This window comes from Electrophorus electricus, chromosome 8 (genome assembly GCF_013358815.1).
Source record: "Electrophorus electricus isolate fEleEle1 chromosome 8, fEleEle1.pri, whole genome shotgun sequence".
NCBI classification, from domain to species: domain Eukaryota; kingdom Metazoa; phylum Chordata; class Actinopteri; order Gymnotiformes; family Gymnotidae; genus Electrophorus; species Electrophorus electricus.
Genome location: NC_049542.1, coordinates 22,260,485 through 22,282,325, shown reverse-complemented (window position 1 = coordinate 22,282,325; position 21,841 = coordinate 22,260,485). Strand labels below are relative to the sequence as shown.

At 39.3% G+C, this 21,841-nt stretch overlaps 1 protein-coding gene across 11 annotated transcripts in view; it reads right to left on the bottom strand.

The window, feature by feature from the left end:
* adgrb2 (adhesion G protein-coupled receptor B2) overlaps positions 1–21,607 on the bottom strand; it is a 187,920-nt gene extending 166,313 nt beyond the window's left edge. For all 11 annotated transcript variants that reach the window (XM_035529185.1, XM_035529184.1, XM_035529189.1 and 8 more), the window contains exon 1: positions 20,978–21,607. The gene's annotated coding sequence lies outside the window, so the exon portion shown is untranslated. The remainder of the gene's footprint in view (positions 1–20,977) is intronic.
* Positions 21,608–21,841: the final 234 nt, after the last annotated feature.

Sequence of the window (21,841 nt, the reverse complement as noted above, 5' to 3'; positions counted from 1 at the left end):
TGTGAGGGTACTAACATTTACAATGCACATTTTTGTTCATTTTCCGTTTCAGCACGCCATAAGTAACTGGATAACTGTTTGTTTCTTGACTAGTGTCTTGTTTCTTAAAACATGGTGGATATGTTGGTGGAAATATGTCTCAGTCTTAGCGCATTCATCAATTGTAGCCAAGCACTTAACATGGCAAGAGTATTTAAGTTCTTGTTCATTTACCAGACACATGATCTCCTAAAACTTGTGGCCAAGTGGTTGTGCAGTGGAGGTGCATGCATAAAACAGACTGTGATTTGCATGGAACTACTAAGATAGCTACACTGGCATATAATTTGTTTCAAATGTGGAGGCACACCATGAAGTAGCTCAAAATTGGCTTTTTCTCTTGCTTTGATGAATGGATTGCAAGGCAATCTTGTATCAATCTCTCTGTAGGGAGATGCATTTCTCATGCTGAAACATACATGGGAGGTACACTTCTCATTCTCTGACTCTCTCTTCTTCTGAAGATCAAGACGTTCTTTCCTCTGCTGTCCTGATATCATTAACACAATCACCATCTACAATGCTATGACTTGAAGAATGAGACAAACTATTTTTGGGGGAGGTGGGATTATAAGAACAAAAGATGAGAAGTAAAGAAATGGAGGCAGTCGGGGACAACTGCTGTTCTTCTGATTAATAGTAGCCAGTATCGTACCCATACATCACATATCACATACAGCCCATGTCCCATACATCCTATATCTTATATACCATATCTCATACAGCCCATACATCTTATACATTCTATATTCCATATCCCATAGCCCATATCCCATACCCCATAAAGCCATACATCTTATACATTCTGTATTCCATATCCCATACATCCTATATCTCAATATATCCTATATATCCTATATCTCATATCACATATCCCATATAGACCATACATCCTATATCTCATATCCCATTCAGCACATGAATTCCATATACAACCCATATATCCCATGAATCTCATCCTGTATGGTCACATAAATCCCATATCCCATAGATTCCGTGCATCCAAAGCATTCTTTAATTTTATATGTCACTAGTGTATAATTCTTTCTTTCTTTCTTTCTTTCTTTCTTTCTTTCTTTCTTTCTTTCTTTCTTTCTTTCTTTCTTTCTTTGTCTTCAGGATTAAAAATAAGGTCTACAGAAGGTTTCACTTAGAAGCAAACAAATTGAAACATGTTCAGTTCATACATCTTCAGTACAGTGCTACCTAATCATAGGTTATGCATGTATCTTTTCATAGGGATTAAGGATGTGGAGCATACATGTTTTGCTGTCTATATGTCATTTCAGGGCTGAGCTGTGGAGTCTAAATAAAATACTGAATAAGTATGCTCTGACCCAGCCAGGAGAGGCACGTTTCTTTGAAGAAAACAGCAAACTGAAGGCTTGTCAAACCTGCTCCCATCTCCTTTCCACCCCCAATGAAAGCCAACCAAATGTTCCTCCTTTCACCTTCATGTATTCATTCTTTCAATAGTGTGCACCAGCTCTGCTCTGCCATCTCTTGCTCACAGCAGCTTTGGCGATCACACCCAGAAAGGGGAAAGCCGGCATGCACACGCGAGCACAAAGCTCAGTCCATTGACCATATGACGACATGCCCTCAACAACTATACGCCCTGCTGTGAGTCAGCTGCAGGGACATGTCAGATGCCAAATGATGGGGTCTACGAATGCGTCATTTCACAATAATGTTCCAAAATGGCCGACAATTGATATTTCAGTTTGTTTGGACCCAAACACTGTTTCCCTTATCCAAAACATTCAAAGATGCATTTTTTTTTTACATTATCCACATTGTATTATATACAGAAGGCAGACTGAATCTGAATTTGCATGTATGTGGAAGATTATATTTAGCTTTTCAGAAACACAAGGTTTTTTTCTGAAAATGATGATAAAAAGGCTCCATAATAAAGCAGACAACAGGAAGAGAGGACTGGTGTGGCACTGCTGTGTGAGTTAAACCAAAGAGAATGTTCTAAATGAGCAAGTGGAGGAGGAATGAGGAGTGGAGAGGAGTTGCTGGTGCATCAAGCTGGGAGACGACTGTTCCTGCATAGGAATGTGCTGTTTAAGAGTGAGCTTCTCTCTCTCAGCTGCCCAAGCACTCACCGAGAGGCAGGATCAATGCAGCACTGCACCAACAGGGCTGTGAAGTAAAGACTCTCAGTAAGGAGTAAACCCATCGCATCATCCTCTTATCAGAAGTATGTGCACCTGCATGTGTGTAAGCATGTGTGTGTATGTGTGTGTGTGTGTGTGTGTGTGTATGAGAGAGAGAGAGAGAGAGAGAGAGAGAGAGAGAGAGAGAGAGAGAGAGAGAGAGAGAGAGAGAGAGAGAGAGGAGTGCAGAACAGGGGAGGTTTTATGTTTAAGTTCATTTTCAGTATAGTGTTTTTGTATATTAAAGACTTGGCTAAGTCTTGGCAATTCACAGAAATGTATGTGAACAAACAGAACAGTTGCTGATTTTAGATGCTGAAATGCACAATCTCATGCAAAGCAGAAGCCATTATTAACAGAGTGGATGTTCATTAACAGTAAGCAATTAATGCAGAAACCTCTGTAGAACATCCAGCATGAGCTCTGCCCCAAAGAGATATTGAGTGATCCAGGCTAAGCAGGTGTGCTCTAAGTCTAACACAACTGCTTACCTGCTTGTCTGCACAGTATCTGCTGGGTCTCCATGACAACCCACAAGCAGAAGCTCACACAGCCGGCATGACAAAGTTTACCCAAGTACCGGTGAGCAAGGCTCCAGAGGCTAGCTGCATTAAGCAGGAAGCTGGGTTTTAATTATTAGTGGGTATGCTGACTGCTCATTCAATTGTGAACAGCAATCAGAGATGCTGGTGAAATTACAAAAACCCCAGCCAACTGCTGAGTATACCTAACACAACCTTTTACCCAGCTTATCATAGCCTTTGCATTTACTTTTCTCTCACAGTGTCACCAAATGAGCAGATGGCAGAGAGGTAGGAACAGGCTTTTAGTGAATTGGAATAGCACATATACACAAGGACTACCCAGGATTTTACTGTTTTTACTCTCCCGAGTCTATTGGCCCATGCTGCTGCAGGTCGCCAGCACTTCTGTTCACCTTGTACAGGGCATCTCTCTTTCCCAACATGCAGCACTCTGGTGCTACATCACTGCTTTCCCCTGAGGAAGCTTGACCTCTTTCACACACAAAGCAGCTGGAACATAATGGGTACAGAGGATGACACTATCCTTTTGCGTCAGTGTGGGGTGAGCCAGGGCTCAACCCCTGCCTGGGACAAACGTGGCAGCCGCCACTGAGACTTTCTGTGTGCAAGGCTGATAATGCAGTTGAAAGGCCCTAGCTCCAGGCAACCCTGCCTGGTCGAAGCCATCTGGGCCAGTCACCACTCTCCGCAAAGCCAGCATAGACCCCCACCGTCTGAGACAGGGCACAGACCTTCAAAGCACAGACCTCTGTCGATGAGTGGGTCCAGGCTTTCTGGGTAACTGGGAACATTGTGTCGTGATCCCAATAGGGATCTGGGATTGCCGATAAGACCCCCATCAGATCCATCCACCCCCACAGGACAAGGTTTTGATGCACAACTGACATGCCGACATTTTGAAAGTGCTGCCCCAATTTACATGTGCCAGGGTTTGTGCCCTTGATGTTGCAAAATGTGTTGGATGGCTCTCTCATTCTCTCCCTCCACCCCTTATTACCATGTTGCCCCTTAAGTTCTTGAAAGATGCAGTAGTCTCTTCCACATCGGCATCCCCCGGATGGGCACCATTTTCTAGAACCCTGCCTAAACCTTGTGCTCTTATAATGTGCCCATATTCTCCAAATCACTGCACAAAATGGCCGATATGGATCAGTGAACATCAGCAAAACACATCTATAATCAGAAGCCTTACAACCAAAAGATGTGCTCACATTACTGCGGATATTGCAGTTAGCTGATGAAACATTACAAGTGACATCTGATGACATCTGAAATTATTCTATGATGCAAATGAAATGATTTGGTTTCCTGAATAGTGTTTTATGAGTATAAATCAAACCAGCACAGACAGCAATAATATCCGAGGCAGATTAGCCTTCAAATTAATTTGTCAATATTCAAACATTACTGTCAACAAAAAGCATTATGTTGCTGTATTAAAAGAAATAATTGCAGACAATCAAAAGGTTCTGTGACAAAAAAAAATTAAAAAATCATGTTTCAGAGAGTGGGATAGCTGAGGTATTCACATATCAATCTAAGAGTGCATACATTTGAAATGGAATCAGTTTAAAGAATTGAACACATACTCAAAAGAGCCACTCATTTGTTCTGGCAAGTGCTGGACCAATGCCATAGCTATTATTGTTGACGACAACTAATCCTGCCCCATTCTCTCACTGGAGCACTCCTTTTTAACCAGAACAAAGCCCTGTCACTTGACTGGCAGATTCAGAAAACAGCAGCCACAGATGAATGGAGCTGCGAAAGGAATCACCTGCCAACCAATTTCCTCCATTCATCAATCTCCCTTGCCACCTTATCCACACAGGAAATCAAAGGCTTACTAAAGAATAAGGGCTATCTATTCCAAAAGCAACATACTTTGGTCTTGTGAGCAGGAAGGACATTGCTAATCGATTAATTGACAGCGTGACACCAGCAATCCAGTTGGTATAAATGGATCTACAATCCTGAACTAGGTTGCAGCTGTGACTGGGACTAATGTGATCTGTAGATGCACTGTTCTTTACACTTAAATATAATGATGAATATCAAAAATTACATTACAAAAGAAGCTAAATAGCATGAGCTTATATATATATATATATATATGTGTGTGTGTGTGTGTGTGTGTGTGTGTGTGTGCTTAATCAAACATTCACAGTTAATCAAATATTAATTCTGCATTACCTATATCATAAGTGTTACCATTCGCATTAGCTATTACTAAATGGCCTGACTGGTAGCATTAAACATATTAAACATATAAAACAAATTAAACATATTACATTGACCTAAAAAAACACAATCTCTGATATGACTTATTATGTCTTAGAATCCTTATCAGTTGATTATACTTGTTGGCAACATAGATCTTTCTCATGAGAGCTCAGGCATCCAGCCACTGTACTTCATGATCAACTATTCTAATGGTGATTTTTATAATATATTTATCTTCAAAGTCTTTTATTCTTGCTGAGGAATGAAGCTGCTCTATGATATAAACCTGTCAAAGACCAATATGTATATCACCCACATCGATGGACACTTTGAAATTTTTTTCATCAGCTTCAGAGGTGATAAACAGCTTCATTATTAAAACTGAAAAAGGCACAATCAATATGCACTGGCATTCTAACATTCATATTCAGAGTACCATAAAAAATAAATATCATGGGACAAAAAGACAGAGAGGTGAACTGTCTAAGCAGAATTGGCAATGCAATTATGAAGGAAATTCCTTCCATGTAGAACTGCATTAGCTTACAGAAATATTTTCCTAGGGGAGGTATTTCATTGGACTGTGGATGGATTTCAAGAACAAATTGTGTTGTAGATATTTAGTACTGATTTTTATTGTTCTCAATTACTTTATGTAGTTGACACTAACAAATATGACATCACCATTACTGATTATTAGACACCAATAGCCATGCTATCAACTTTGCATATTTGCTTGCACATATTCCCATCTACCATCAGCATATGGCTTAATTGCACTGATAATTCCTCTATGTCTAGTTTACTTACTCCTGGATTCTAGCAATCCTTTGATTAAATTGCCAGATGCATTGCACAACTTCCAGATGCTACATGCATTCATGTGGAACAAAAAGAGGCATTAAAAGTGAGCAGACTATCTGTAGAGTGAACATCCATTCACCGTATCAGAAATTGTAAATAAGCCCTGTTACATGGCGTATAAGATAGAAAAACACACATTAAGTTTTTACTTTTTCTCTCTCACACTCTCTCTCTCTCACTCTCTGGCTCCCTAAATCTGTCTTCTCTCTCAAGTGTGTTTCCAATTTCCAGGCTTAAATAACTTTTTTTCTGCATGGCTGAATCAGAATGATATCCGTCTTGACTTATCATAAATTTGTCTTCCGGAACTAATTTCCACAGCAGGACATATAATGTTTTAATGAGTTTTTATTGCATATTGATTGCAAATTGATATCTTTGGTTGAGGTCTCATATGAATAATGCAGGGGAGGCACCTTTATTGACAGACCCTGCCTGTCTTTTAAAAGAGTTTAAGTGTGAATGTGAGCGCATGCACTTTTATGTGTTTTCATTTTAAATTTTTTTTTTTTTCCCCCACTAATTCAGTGCATTGGCTAAATGGCAGTTGCAAGAGCATGAACACATAAATTGAGAGACAGAAATATAATCTCTAAGTGGTGTATCTGATGAGATGGGTGTGAAGAGATGAGAATAACCAAAACAGTGTGTGGTCTAGAATGATTACAGATATATTAATATGAATACCAGCATACCAGTATTAGAATCAAACAGTGTTATTACAGTCCATCTAGCTGGAAAACTAGATATATGCTAATGGTTTTCACTATTATTCAGTTAAGTTATAAAGTCCCTACAGAATAAACCGTCTACCTATATATAAAAAAAATCTCTTTCACATTTCTGGTGCGTGGTCATATTTTTCTCACGCCCAGGCCTTATACCAGAGACCTTGGAGTTATAGGGTATGGCACAGCATCTTTGCTGTTCTTAGAATTGCTTGCTTCTGAAAATAGATCAGTGTTAATCTTTGGATCTGTTGGAGCTACTTCTCCAGCTTTTGGGTCAGAGCTGCATGTAGCCCTATTACTACTGGGACAACTTTCATGTTGACATTTTAGATTCTGTCTATTTCCTATTTCTGTCTGTTGCACTTATCCCATTTCTTTAAGTGATATAAATCATCCAGAGATTTATATCACTAAGGACTGCCACTCCTATCACCACTGCTGTTTACTGCTTCATATCTAATATCACTATGTTTGGCTGGATTGCTATAACTTGAATCTATGTCTGGATCTAGAGCGCCAACAGGATCTTACCTTTGTTTTCACATTAGTATCTTGCACCTTGCTGTATGGTACTCAGGAGTCTAAAGCGTGACATTGTCTGCATCTTGGGTCTTTGTCCAGTATGATACAAGCCTATTTTGATTGATCTAGTTCTAGTACTTGTTGTGCTGCCAGGATTAGTGCCTCTGCAGAATCCTTCAGTACTGCATTTCCCAGCTATTGCTAGGATTTTCTTATGTCAGTCAACCTTGTTATCTGTTGGTAGTGTGTACCATGAAAAGGGGGCCTGCCAAAGCATCTCCTCTGTTTCCATGGTATCCATGTCCCTACCTGATTGAGGCACTCTCTCATCAGCTCATCCTTGGAGGCCATTGGTTGGATGTACTCACAGATGTTTCATGTCTCATCAAAGACAGTGAATTTTACATTCTGTAGGCTCTGTCTTTCAGCAGGTGTACAGCATTTGAATGTAGGATTTTGCTATATGCATGGTGAGGAGATTTTTAGTCTTGATGTCAGTAATGTCTTCGTCTTTTCTTGGCCTGCTTGGTATCTGATGACTGGCTATCTGTAGGTTTTTGGCTTTGATCTCACACACACACACACACACACACACACACACACACACACACACACACACACACACAGAAACATATAATTATTATTATTTATTTTGTTTTAAATTAATTAACGCCCCCCCTTCAACCTTGGGTTCTCCACTATAGGCCTGGAAGCTTGAGGGTTCTGTGTAGTGTCTTAGCTGTTCCCAGGAGTATGCTCTTCTGGACAGACATCTTGGATGCTGTTCCTGAGACCTGCTGGAGACACTTTTCCAGTTTGGGATTCTTAGTGTTGTGATTGCCATGGGGGAGCACTGTTACCTTCTTCTTCCACATCTATCTTTTCTAGCTCTTCTTTCAGCCCCACGTGTGTGTGTGTGTGTGTGTGTGTGTGTGTGTGTGTGTGTGTGTGTGTGTGTGTGTGTGTGTGTGTGTGTGTTTAAATGCTGATTTTAAGAGTAAGGGCTTCACAGCTTTACTTATAAGTCTTAATTGTGTTTTAATGTGTTTAATAAAGTGAGCGGTGAGTGTATGTATGGACACTTCGGCTGTAATCTCAGACATAAAACATGCCCTTACAGGCAGCATCGGCACTTTTCATACATGCTGTCTGGTCTTGGTGAAATAGCAATTTAACAAGCTATCAGAAGCCCTAGCAGAGTACTGAGAATGCTATAATACCTACTTCAGTGTAATCTCTGGTACTTGGGGCAAATCATTTTGAGTTCCCTGGTACACAATCTACAATCACAGAAAGAACAGACATCTGAAGGGTTAATTGATTACTAGGAGTCAGAACCTCTGAGTAGTATTAGCAGTCAATGGAAGGTATAAGAAGTTTTACATAATGACAGGCAATTGGGCTTTTCTTTTAGATGTTTATCTCCTATTGCCAATAAACCTAGCAGAAGAGCAAGTGAACTATAGGCCTTAAGGGTTATTCCAAATTCTTAGGTATTTCTTTAATGGACTTTAAGTGATCACTATTCCTTATGAGTAGTGTGGGGTGTCACTGACAGATAAATGGAAGTCAAGGCTACAGGCTTGGGCAAACACTCTGGCATGACTGATGGTATTCAGTGCACTGTGAATGGCTCGTCAGCGGCTGTTGTGCACAGCACACATCTCCTAGCAAGGAGATCGAGCGAGCTTGTGAAGCACTGCATGGGCATAAACAAACCTCACATCAGTGGAACGCTGTGGTGACAGCCATGGGAGAGGCAGGTTTGAAGAGATTCAGGATTCAGTCGAATCTTTAGCACTCATAGGTATCAAACTGTACGTCCCAGATGTTGCATAGCTAACACTCCCTTACTCCCTAATAGCATTATCATGAATAATGGCCAAAAGCCAAGGGAGGGGTACCCATACTCTAACACTTTCCACCTAAATCCAGACAGAAATCCCTTTTCTGAGGAAAATAGTCTTCAAATCCCATTAAACCAACTAAATGTAATAAAGGGGAACAGCATGGCCATCCTGACAGGCACTAGCGCTGAATCACGTGGTCTTGAATTGATTTGACTTAAGCTCACAGAGCTTTTTACACCACAAAGAGAACTAATCATTGAGTTGACTGCCACAGGCAAGCACTTCCAGAAAAAGTGCATTCCTCATGACATCATATCAACTGGTATTAAAGTCAAGATTCAAATAACACAGTTCGCAATTAAGAGCCAAATCATTTAACGCAGGGCATGTCCGGAAGCCATTCCGGCTCAGAATACACTTCTCACTGTGCCTTCTTATTTTTCTGCCTTGGGGAAGATGTGCAACTGCAGATCAGTGTCAGACAAATCAAACAGTTCCTCATTTCTAAGCAACAGATGCCATGAGATGCAAAGAATGTGCCTGGTTAACAAATGGCATAGAGTATCACTGAGAGGAATTAAAGAGATGCAGGCAGATTATAGGTACATTCTGCTATAATGCACATGGCATAAGAAGGATCAGGGAGGGATCAGTCACATTCCTGCACTATTGGTTTGTTAAATATGCTAAATAAATCTAAATATCAGAATCTATGTTACTTGTGAATTTTTAGGACATTTTGCAACTGAAAAGTATATTCGCACAAAACAAGCATAATAACACAAATATATACCCTTTGTAACAGATGGGAGGACCAGTGATATATATTAGTGCATCTTTTGTTGTTGGAAGCACAAAAATCTCAACTGGGTTATTAACTATTATATGACCCCTGGAAACAGTGTGTTTAGCAAAACCCTCTGTTGATATTACACACAGCTCAAACCTAACAGTTAGGTCTGAGAATTAACAAAATAAATAGAAACCTTAGGCCATAATGATGTGAAATACAGGTTATCAAGTACATGAAAGGGCAAGGAGGGCTTTTCTGTTTCCAATTTTACAATCACAGCTATATAAGTATTTACTTAGACTGACAGAAGGCATCAACATATAGCAGGTGTTGGTAGAGAGATCTGGCTGTCTTAATGCAATCTACATACTACAAATCAACTGGAATCAAGGAACTATGAAGATCTTCCACATATCACTTCCACCAACTAACTTATTAGCAAGTAAAATACAAACAGTTTTGAAGGGCCTATATTGAAATCAGGAAAAATGAGTGACATTTTACATACGAAATAAGTTCAATTCTGTCCAATATACTGTGAAGTTACATTTTGGATTTAATATCACTCTACTTTGATTTAAAAAATATGATTTTATAATGATGAAAATTCTTTCCAAAAAAAACCCCAACAAAACATACCACCTTGAAACACGTCACACGTTTTGATGCACCTAGAAGCTTTGATGAGGTGGGATCCCAGTGCAGGCTAACTTGTGAATAATGATTCTAAATTGTGTATTAAAAGTGACTCAGCTTTAAAGAGTGGAAAAGAATACTGAGCCCTGCCACCACTGATATTATTAAACTAATTTGTCTTGTCATAGCCCTGGGTGAATCCGTATCATAATGCCAAGGCTGTATCCCACTGCATAAACAGCTGCTCAGTCACAGGAGTTTGTTCAGTTGAAAGGAATATAGATTAGAGCAAAAGAAGGCCAGGGGGAAATGTTCCACATATCTCAGTGGAGACTTGGAATTTCTCTACTGGACTTGAAAGTTAATTGTACTCGGCTCTCACAAGTTCTCCAACAGTTATTCTCAAGTTGTCAAGAACACCCATTGATCATTCACATGAAGGCCCAGTGAGTAAGACATTACTCTTGTTTGCACCGGATATTCCACATCACTGTAATGATTCGTCACTGGGTAGCCTCATGCTGCAGGTCATAATTAGCCAAGTCACTGAAGAGCTGGAGTCAGCACACTGGCTGCAGGTCTGGAGACACAATATTCCCCTTAATTTAAAATTAGATTTTATTTTCTTTAATAAGAAATAAAAAAAAACAAACAAAAAAACAAAACACTGATAACAGACATATGAGCTTGTAGATTTAAATTCATCATATCATAGGGTTGTCAGAGTTAATATTTTAAGTTCCATAAGTTTTCATATTAAGACATGGTATTAAAGAGGTTATATTTCAATTTTATGCAAAATATGTATGAGACTTCCATAGAGACTTGCCATGCTATAGACAATAGATAAACATTAGACATTTCATTTTAAAACTGTTGCAGATGGCTGAAAGTACAAGTTGTTATAATAATGCAGTCTTGTGTTAGCAAATTCAAAAATCAAAGAAGTATAATGTCTTTGACTTATCACTTGAGATCCAAACCTGTACTAATGGCACTAATGGTAGCGCTTTTAACACGAGCAGGTTTGGCTCTCAAAGGATGAATACTACCATTTAGTTAAAATGAACTCAGTACTTTTGGCACTCATAATCAAAACATACAAAACTTGAACAATACCGATATCTTATATTAACATAGGACAACATATAAAGATAGGATAACAATGCTTGTGTATCAGTAATGCATGTAAATCAAGAGGCTAACAAGTGCATCAATTCTCTGTAATTATAATTGTTTAGTTTTATTTATTTATTTATTGCACAGTGTAGTCAAATAAATTTGACTGAAGCTGTGACATAATAATTGGGACTGATAATACCCCAAATTCAGTCACAAAGGGAGATGAGGTCTGTGAGAGTGCCAGAAAGACATGCAGGAGAAGCAAGGACGAACACTGCAAACCTCTCTTGCAGGAGCACAGTTAATTCAGCGTCACCTCACCCGCTGTAAACTCCACGTTGTCTTCCAGCAACACCTAACAGGAGGCTGCTAAAAATCCTCTAGATGGAGCAGAGATTACACTAGATTAAACTAGATTAAACTAGCTCACCACTGCCAGTCTATACCCCCAGTTCCACCAGCATTTTAAGATTTGAAATTGACGAGGGACATCTTCAGAGTCTGAAAGATACCTATAGGAATACATATCTATAGTTGGTCTACTTTCTTATTCCTCTAAATGAGATTCAAACTGGCAGAGCTAACTGACATCAGTGGGAAGGCAAACTTACTGTAGATTTGAACTAGAATAATGCAATGTTCAGGTATTCTGACAGACCATCACCCAACAACACAACAGCCCACATACAATGCACAGAAATCAGACTTCAGTCATTAATATTCATAGACAGTGGCCAACAAGGACACATGATTTAGGGTGTTGCTTGACTGGTGGGTAAGGGCCAGTGACAGAAGCAGAATGGGCTGCACTTTTTATGGCAATATGTGCCAAGAGTTTGTGGATGAACCCATGACAGTCCAACAGTTCAGGCTTAGTGAATGATAGTAAGCCAACCTCCTTGCCTCAAATAACCACAGCAGAAATTCAAAGTCCTGACACATAAGTTCATTCCAAGGTGAAACATTGCTTCAGTAGCTTTAAAAGGCTCATGCAGCATTGCATTCCTAATCAGAACCAAAAGGTGTTGTGTTTTGGCAACACCATGACACCAAAGCAACATTTCTTGAAGAAAACAGCCTTCAAGTAAATGACTATGGCTGCTACAGAAGAAGAAGCACTAATTCAAAACACAAAGGAAAGCCAAAAAGTAGAAACTCCGTAAGCAAAATCTACTCTGGGACCTAACAAATGCTACCAGTTCATTTGTGAGGGAGAAATATATAAATATGACAGAGCATCAGAAATATTACCTAGTGAAGCAGGTCCCTTTGAGAAACTCAGCACACATTAATTACACACTTCTTGGCAACACATAATAAAAATGCCCCTATATATAAACCTTTTCACAAGGCCTTCTTATTGATGAAGCACTGTCTGGGTCTCCAAGGTGTCGACACAGTGTCGGCATCCACAGCTACCTAGCCCAAGCCACATGCTGGCCCATTAACAAATAACTGCAGACGGGCAAATTAAAAGGTGCACTACCGGGGGTGGAGGTGAGGGGAGCATGTCCATTACATCCCCACTGCATACACTAACATTTTGGCTCTCCAGAAGAATCAGGAACAATGCTATCTAATCATGGCCTCCACCGTGTGCTGTCTCTAACGACACAACAAGAGGGCCTTCCTTATGCTAACTTGTGCTGCTGTACTGCATGATCTTTGATAATTGCTATCTGCTCTTGCCACTCATACATTAAGCTGTTGGATCAGGCTTTGAAAGGAGAGGGAAAAAAACCCTGACATATTGAAAACACATCAAGAAACTGTCCAGATATAATTATGGTTGAAAGTACAAAATCAAAATAGCAGCTTTCTCTGCAGGCTTGTCCTTGAGGGTGCAGTCTTCAGCCACTCTCTCTCTGTGGGTACAGCCAAACTTCAGACTAAGAATTCTATGCTTAATCACTTTTAATTGTGTCCCAGTTTCCACTTTACGGCCACTGCCCAAATGTCATCAGATAGGGCGTGAGCGCTGTAAAGCTGGGACCTTGTCTGCTGCCACTGCCGGTGGTCCCTAACTGACTGTGCAGACCTGCGCTGCCTGATTGTACCTCTTCTGTGCTAAAGTGCCCTTCCTCCACTTGATGTATCAGCCTCGATTTCTCCCAAAGATGATCTGATCATCAGCACTGGAGCGCTCGAGAAAACCAGGACGGGTGAGTAAAAAGGAGACATCGATTTGATTCTATGACATTGCAGTCCCTGAACCTTTGTTCATGCTCAGTGGTCAAGGCACACTGAGAGGAGATTATAAAACATCCCAGAAAGATCGACTGGAAAGGGGTGGGGGAGATCACATGCAGTCACCCTGCATGGGATAGCTTAAACATACAAAAAAGAGAAGAATGAAAACTATCACAAAAGACTACAAACACTGCCAAAATATTAAAAGCAATTTTGCTTTTATGTTCACTTTACCTTGTCGTCAGTAGCAGTAATGATTGTAATTCAACTATGTTTATTTCTTAACTTGTGTTCACATGTATCTTCATTTGTGTTCTGCCTTGGGCTCTGTGAATCTTGTAATTATCAGATTTTCTGCAATGCCTAATGAACATTGTGCCCTGCTCATGTTCGGGTGGGGAGCCCATTGCAGTGAAGGGAAGAGCAGTGGGGCTCATTTACTTAGCAGCTATCCTATCCTGTGGCTCCCAGCCATGGTATAGGCAGGGTCGCTCACAGAACAACAGCAACTGACCTATGACTGTTACTGCAAGGCCAGAACAATGATGGCAATTCTTTAAAAGGAGGTCACCATGGTGTGTGGTCTACAGGTTAATGAGCTTTGATTATGTGAAACTCATTGGGGTAGGTATGTTTATAGACTTTCATATTCTTTATTATATTCTTTATTTTAAAAATTGAAAGCACCTCATTTGGATAGTGTTTACAAAGTTTTGCATGTGTAAGGTTGGCTAGCACACTAACAGATGGTTATTGTAACCAGGCAGAAGGGAAATAAACCCAGTCAGTAAAGAAAGCATCTGGGGTTTCCAACAACGTCACCAATGGGATGCAAAGCGATTTGGTTAAAAAACACTGAACATGGTGTAATTAAGATATTCCAATGTAAATGAGGTCTGAATTAATTCAAGTTATCTCTACCACACCAGTGGGACTGCAGCTCTTTCAAAGGTAGTCTATAGCACTCTCGGAAGATTAGAATCTTCAGCCATCATAACCCCTTACTAAACAAAAAGAACCAGAGTCTAAATACATTTAAAGCTAAAATGAAACATGCTATGTACTCTCACAGACCTTTGCATTCTCTGTTCTTGGCTGCATGTTATCTACTAGATGAATTTTTCTATCTTTTATTATTATTATTATTATTATTATTATTATTATTATTATTATTATTATTGTCACAAACACATTAAAGCTTACCAGACTACACATAAAATAAAACAAACTTAATGGCCTTTTTATTAAAAATGCTTTCATTAGAACTTCACACTAAATTTGTAATCTAATGAGTTCATAGGGGTGTTAGATCTGTGAATAGGGTAATTGAGCCTACATTTCTTACTGTCAGCAGCCTATGAGAACTCAAACTACAGTACATTGTATCTGACTTATATTTAATTATAATAAGTGGATTCCCTGAAGATGTAAACAGTTTATCAAAGCATTGTTTACTATGTTGGCATGGGCCCAAGGGCATGTTCATGGGATTCAATCCAGCTTGTTTTTAATAACCTACCACAAAGCCTCATGTGCATACTGAGGAGAGATTAGATAATTGAAAATGCTGACAATGATATAAAGGAATGTATATAATAAAATGTATATATTAAAATTACTATCCATAAATTAATTATAATGCTCCGAAATTCTGCCCAAATTAAGGAGCTTGACAACTCAGTGTGACCAGTACCTCAAACATAACATAACTAATAGGTACACTCAAATTGATTCTTTCAACCTTCCGCAAAACATTTCCAGTTTGCTGCAGGTGCAGTACTTTTATTCTTGTGAAATTAACAAAGCAAGAGGGCTTTGTATCCCAAAAGCTAAAGATTCTTTTGGAAAAGAGCAAGTACTAAAACTGGAAGTGGAATAATATGATGTGATTTCAATTCTGAATTCACCGTAATAGCAATATATGGTAGCTGTATGTTCATAGTGGAGAATTTAGGAGCAGTACAAACTGGATCTGGAGATTTCATTACCAGTCAGTCTTTGAGGATTAAGGTTTCCATATTATGATACCAACAGCATCTGATGGTATGCAAACAGCAACTTACATAGGTGTAATAAAACAGAATGCTAAGCTAGCAGACTCAGCCAAGCCTGAATCCAATTACATGCTAGCATTTGTGTGGTAGCTTTCGGTATATGAACTTAAAGGTAAACTGGTTTTCCCCTTTGCCATACGAATTAGGATGAAATAATATTCTCCTTGGTAATTTAGAGGCAACAACAGTAGGCCTACTGGTAAATGCTAATGCCCCCTGACATTAAGTATTTTATTCCAGGTTTACTGTATGACACCATTTGCATCATAACATCCAGTTCCAGAATATCTGTGACAAGCTGCTTCATAATATCATCTGCTGTCTATGCCACTAAATGTCATACAAATGACACAGCGCCAAAAGCATCAAGTCAAAGCTAAAGTAATTGCTTCATCCTTATACTGAAAAAAATAACAAAACCAAAGATAGTCTATCCAAAATGTCAGAATAAATTACACTAAAATAAACTTTACATGTCCAAGTATAATAACACTAATTTCGCTGCTGTGCTGGGTCGTTAAAACCGCCTAAGCGGGCATTCACATGATGCCTTTTCAAACTCTCCAAAGCTTGCTTCATGTTTACCGCATCCTCTAGCGCCGTTAAGTTGAAAAGATTAAAAGTGAAAACACTTGCGGTAAAAAAAAAAAAAAGAGAGCGAAGTCTTCAACCGTTGACCAAGTGAGACTGTGTATGCCTGTGATTTACTCATATAACCCGGGGGGGGGGATTGGGGTGAGCTAGTTGAGCTAGCTATACAAAAAGAAATGAGTTTTTCGAGCATGCCTGGCTTTTAAAAGGCATCTTGTGAATGGCACCTAAGACCATGTTTTACTAATTTTGTAATTTTATACATGTATTTATTGCCATTTGGTAGACAGAAATAAACACAACAAGGTGGGTGGAGTGTTGCAATGGGGTGTGACATTTAAAATCCGCTGGTGGCAACGTGAGTTTGGAATTAATTTTATCTTAAAAGTGTGCTTGTACTAACCGCCTTTTCATACCTGCTCTTATGGCAAATGCATCGTCTCCATGAAAGTGGTCAAACGAATCCATTCAATAGCCAGAGGTGTCATATCCTGACATATACAACTACCTTACTGAGTCACCAAGTAATGTCCTACATTTGTCACTTTTTCTGTCATTAGCACTTTGATGTTTTGGTAGTCTGTCCAATGTGACATTACTATAGGCTATTTAGGTAACCTAGCTACATTGCTAACATAAACACGCTGAACAGGAATTTAGCAAGCTAACCAGATAACGATCACAGATATACACGTCCCAATTTACCATGTACCTCTTCTCTGTGGATGGCCTGTAGCCACAGCTGTTGTGTGGTGGGTTCCATGATAAATAAGCTTGAAATCCCTGATTTAAGATTTTAATTGAGTCCAAGACATAAAACAGAGCCAAAAAGACGTTCTAGTTGGCTTTAAAGCTATAAACAGGCAGGTGGCCTCACTGTCCACAGGGATTTTATGGGATCCTGATCCATGTCTAAGTGTGCAGCAGTTTGTGTTAGGTAGGTCGAAAAGTTAATTATTTCTCTGTCTGAGAATCTGTTGTTAGAAAATTGGTATTGAATCCCCCAGATACATTAGTTTGGCTAGTGAGTTAAGATATCCAGATTCAAGCTTTATTAGCTTGTTCTAGGTTAGTTAATAGCTAACTACCAAAGTACTGGATCTTAATGTTTTCAGAAAATAATTGGCTTATGACTAAATGGAATGACAAAGGAGCTTATCCTCACTCATTAGACACTTTTAATAAAGCCATCTGGAAAGAGCTTGTGGAAAATAAGATTTTAATTGGGGTTGACTTTAACATGTAGCTACCAGCCACTACGGATAAAATTGATTGATTCAAATACATATTTGATTCAGATTAATACACAACAAAGAGGATATCGATATTAGTAGTGCTAATAATATGCAGCGTAATATCAGGCCATATATTTGAGCATTTTGATCACAATATTAACTAACATAAGCTATCCATCTAGATAACTTTTGACTATCTTAACCTATGTGGTGATTCATTCAGGTAATAGTACAAGTCAGAATAATTGGAGGTTGGCCACTCTGTGGTCATTTTTCCACACGGATTTTGGGATAGAAAAGGGACACAATCCTGTCAGATTATGTTGTTCTCTATATCTGGTCCTTTCTTTGGGCAAAAGAGCATTGAAATTGGCTAGTGTTAACATTTTATTTTAAAGCTGTTTCCAGACACTGGTGTACCAATATTTTCCTTTGAACCCCTTTTGAACTTCAAGGAATGTTTTCCCCCATGGTTTTTCCTCTGATGATATGATACACTGTGTCTATGCCTTATTTATGTGCTTACACCATGTCCACAAAAAAATAGAATCCAAGAAGTTGCTACCCAATCATAAAATTATCTATGCTATCAAATGCTTTTCTTGGTAATTTATAGCTGAAATAACTTTTAGGTTTGTGTTCATAGATTTGAGTCCCAGAGGTCTCTTCTGCCATCTTAAAGATTATTTTCAGTCAGATTTTCTGAAGTTTCAGATCCACAGTATCAAAAATAGCAACAGGTGCTACAACACAGCATCTGAGTTTTCTGTTCCATCATTTACTCTTCTCACTGCATTGAATAAGAGGTGGAAAATCTTGACTTAGAGCACACAATAAGCCACCTATCAGACATTTCTGTAAAAATACTTGTGTACTAACACTAAACATTCACTAGTGCCATCTACTGAAAAAGCTAAGTAAACAGTGTAAACAGGGTAATTTTGCATTGACTACATAAGCTCCTGTGTTCAAATAGCACCACATTATAGAGTTATCAAAATGTCAAATATCAAAATATGAGACATTGTTTTAAGCCTTGATAGTGCAGTGAGGGGGAAAAAAAACTAGGGACCAAGAACATGTCTCATGAGGTCAGATGTACTAGAGAACAGAGACTTAGGGACAAAGAATCAATATGATCTCTGTAGGTTTTTTTTTTTTTTTTACTTTCTCTCATGGCTGAACATAATGAAAAATATTACCAAAAAGCAAATCTTGCTGGCGGGCTATTGCTGAAGTCACTGTGTGGTGGTGCACAACCACAGTTATCAGAGGACAGAGAGGTGTGATGATAGCAGCAAATGGCTGGCTAGGGGACCCAGCCGAAATGGATGGTGACTTACAAAAATAAAATCGCCTTACCTCAGCACTTTGTCTTTTTTCTTACTTTTTTTTATAGCAGGACTCAAGCTATGGTCATTTGTGATCCATTTTCTCTATGAGTGGGCAATCAATGTCTCCTCAGTTTCACAGCCTTATAGATTTTGGGACATGAACACAATTTGAGGTCACCTTCACGTGCCTCATTATTAGCAAATTCTCTCTTTAGTTCTGAGAACCTCTTGCATTATAATACATTGGAGGTACAGGCATGTGACCCTAGAGCAGAACCTAAAGAATTTGTGCATCTAACCATAGACATCAAATAGTATTGTATAACTATTGTCAAGCCATGCCAAGTGTACTGTGTGTTGTTTTTAAGATGGGGGCCAGAGTTGTGGAACTAAGCATGGGTTTAATTAAACACTGAAACTCAAGCTTTCTGAAGCACTGACATTTGTTGGTGAACAATAATCATTAGGGCTTCTCCTACCTGTACACTGTAAACCAGCACTAATTTCAGACAGTAAAATATCATGATGTTTCCTCATAAAACATAATGCTTAATTTTCTGTAAGAAACAGGACTTTTGTTTCTGGAAAAAAAAAAAAAAGGATGGTCATGGATGGGGTCCATTCAACCAGGGAAGGCCAAGCTGTTGCCTGGCTCATGGTCCATATGCACTGCTACATGGCCCATTGCACGTATGAGATGGTGAGGGGCTTCAGTAGCTCTTACTGGGTTTTGCAGCATACACATAGCCAATGATACACCTCCAGATCTTTGCAAGGCAACAGATGCATCAGGGCAAGCTTTTCTCTGTGCGCTTGTGCCGTGGGTTTTGAGAACCTATGCATCTTGAGAGAAGAATATTAGGCAATATTTCTGTTTCTATCAACTCAGTGTTTTAGTCCTACACATATGTCAATCATGAAACGTAAGACAACACAAAAGGCTTATTCAGAAAATCAACTTTGCTGAGAAATGCATCTCAATCATACTGAACCTAGATGCCCGTGTCGAGTACTGCTCATGATCAGCTCCCCGTATTTCGCCATCTAAAAAGTGGAAAGACACCTCTAAAAACAAATTTTTAAAAGGCGAAGGAGAAATGCTAGGCAAAGTGCATTGTGCCCAAATGGATATTACGTCCGCAAGCATATCAATGGTTGTCAAATCCACTTAGAAATAACTAATGGTGCTCGTTATGCGGCGTGTTGTTTTATTTTTTATTTTTTTTATATATATCAGCCACAGAGTAACTGAAGCTGTGGCTCAACAGATGGGCAACCGTTCAAACACTGCCGAGGACGTGTCGTTCACGGCGACCAAATGCATGTGTGAAGAAAATCCTCAAAAGGCAATAACGTAAATATACAGTATGGGTAATTTATATGTAAAGGGTAAAAAGACGTCGTATCTTCGAATAAGTGTTGTGCGCTTTGAAATACTTCATTTTAAAAGCAATTACATAATAATAACTGCTTTATTGTCCTAACATATTTGTTAATCACAGCCCCGATACGTCAGACTACACGTTTGATACATATGTTTTAAGTAAAAACGGAGAAAAATCGAAAATCTTTAATGTAATAACACTACAAGACATTGCATTCACTCTACAGAACGATAATGAGCAGCAGGTTTAACGTATTTCTACGATAATATCGAGCGTAGTTGTGATTTACTGAGCCGGTTCCTCCGTTTCTAGCTCCTCGACATTGTTTCATTATAACAGCAACGTTTCCTCACACTGCGCAAAGTTAACATCTGACAAGACGCGAAGTGAGATGGAAGAAAGCGTTGCTGGGCGAGTCACGTCCACGGAAGATAGTTCAAGGATGAGCAGATATTTTTGGGGAAGTGAACATAACTGAAATGGTCATGGTACTTTGGGTTCAGTTCACGGAACCCAGTTCCGCGGTACTGTCATAACATTTGTAAACTCGGTAGCAACTTCAGATACAGGTAAATGAAGTAAATTCAGAAAATGATCGAACTAATAACATTTTAAGTCAATGAACACCGGCTGCAAATGCAGTGCTGATGGCATTGAAATAGTCTCCTCTGAATAAAAATAAATAAATAACAAATTACCTGATCTCTGTCAGCAGTAGTTATTCGATATACCCAGATTTGTTTCGTAGATACAAATGAAGTTTGTCATCCATGACACGTCTCAGTTTAGAAGAATGAGTACCTTTCAGCAGCGTAACGCATAATCTTTTCACAATCTATCCTTCCAACGAACCTCTAGTCTTCGGGAAACCGAAAAGATTAAAACCAAAAAATGCTGTGGGATGCCAAATTACATAAAATATAGAAAGAATCTAACAGACCTAACCAATAACAGAAAGTATAAAACACAATCCAAAATAAAAAGGCGCAAAAGCAGAAGAAAAGAGGACTTCAGTTCACAAGCTAAAAGCGCCGATAATTCCACGCTGCGTTTCCATTCTGATACACTGTATTCCAAACGAGTTCATGAGTGAGCTATGCATTCGGCTACAGCAGTCGTGTATCCGTTTATTCCGAATTTGTTGCAGTTTTACTTCCAAGACCTCAAGACACGTTGGTACGCAGCTGGCGCTGTAAATGCACGGCTCTTTTGCCCTTCTCTTTCAGCTTTCTTCGGATTTAAGTATGTTTTTGCATTCGCTCTCTCCTGCGCTGGAATCCGAGCTGTCTACAGGCTACTGCACACAGTCGTGCATCTGGATCCCCGCATTTGCTGTAACAGCGACGAAGACAGAGGCGCGCCCCGAGCTCGCAGGGGACTAGTACGCGCGCACTACTTTACTGACGTCAGACATCGCAGGTTGCAAATAGAGCAAAAAGAGAGAATTAGTTTGCCGGAGCCCCGTCCGATTCCAACCGACGGCTGACCGAAACAATAAATTATACAAAACCTTTCGCTTGAGTTTAACGTCCGAGTGCTGGTGCGTTTTTCCATCACCTTTT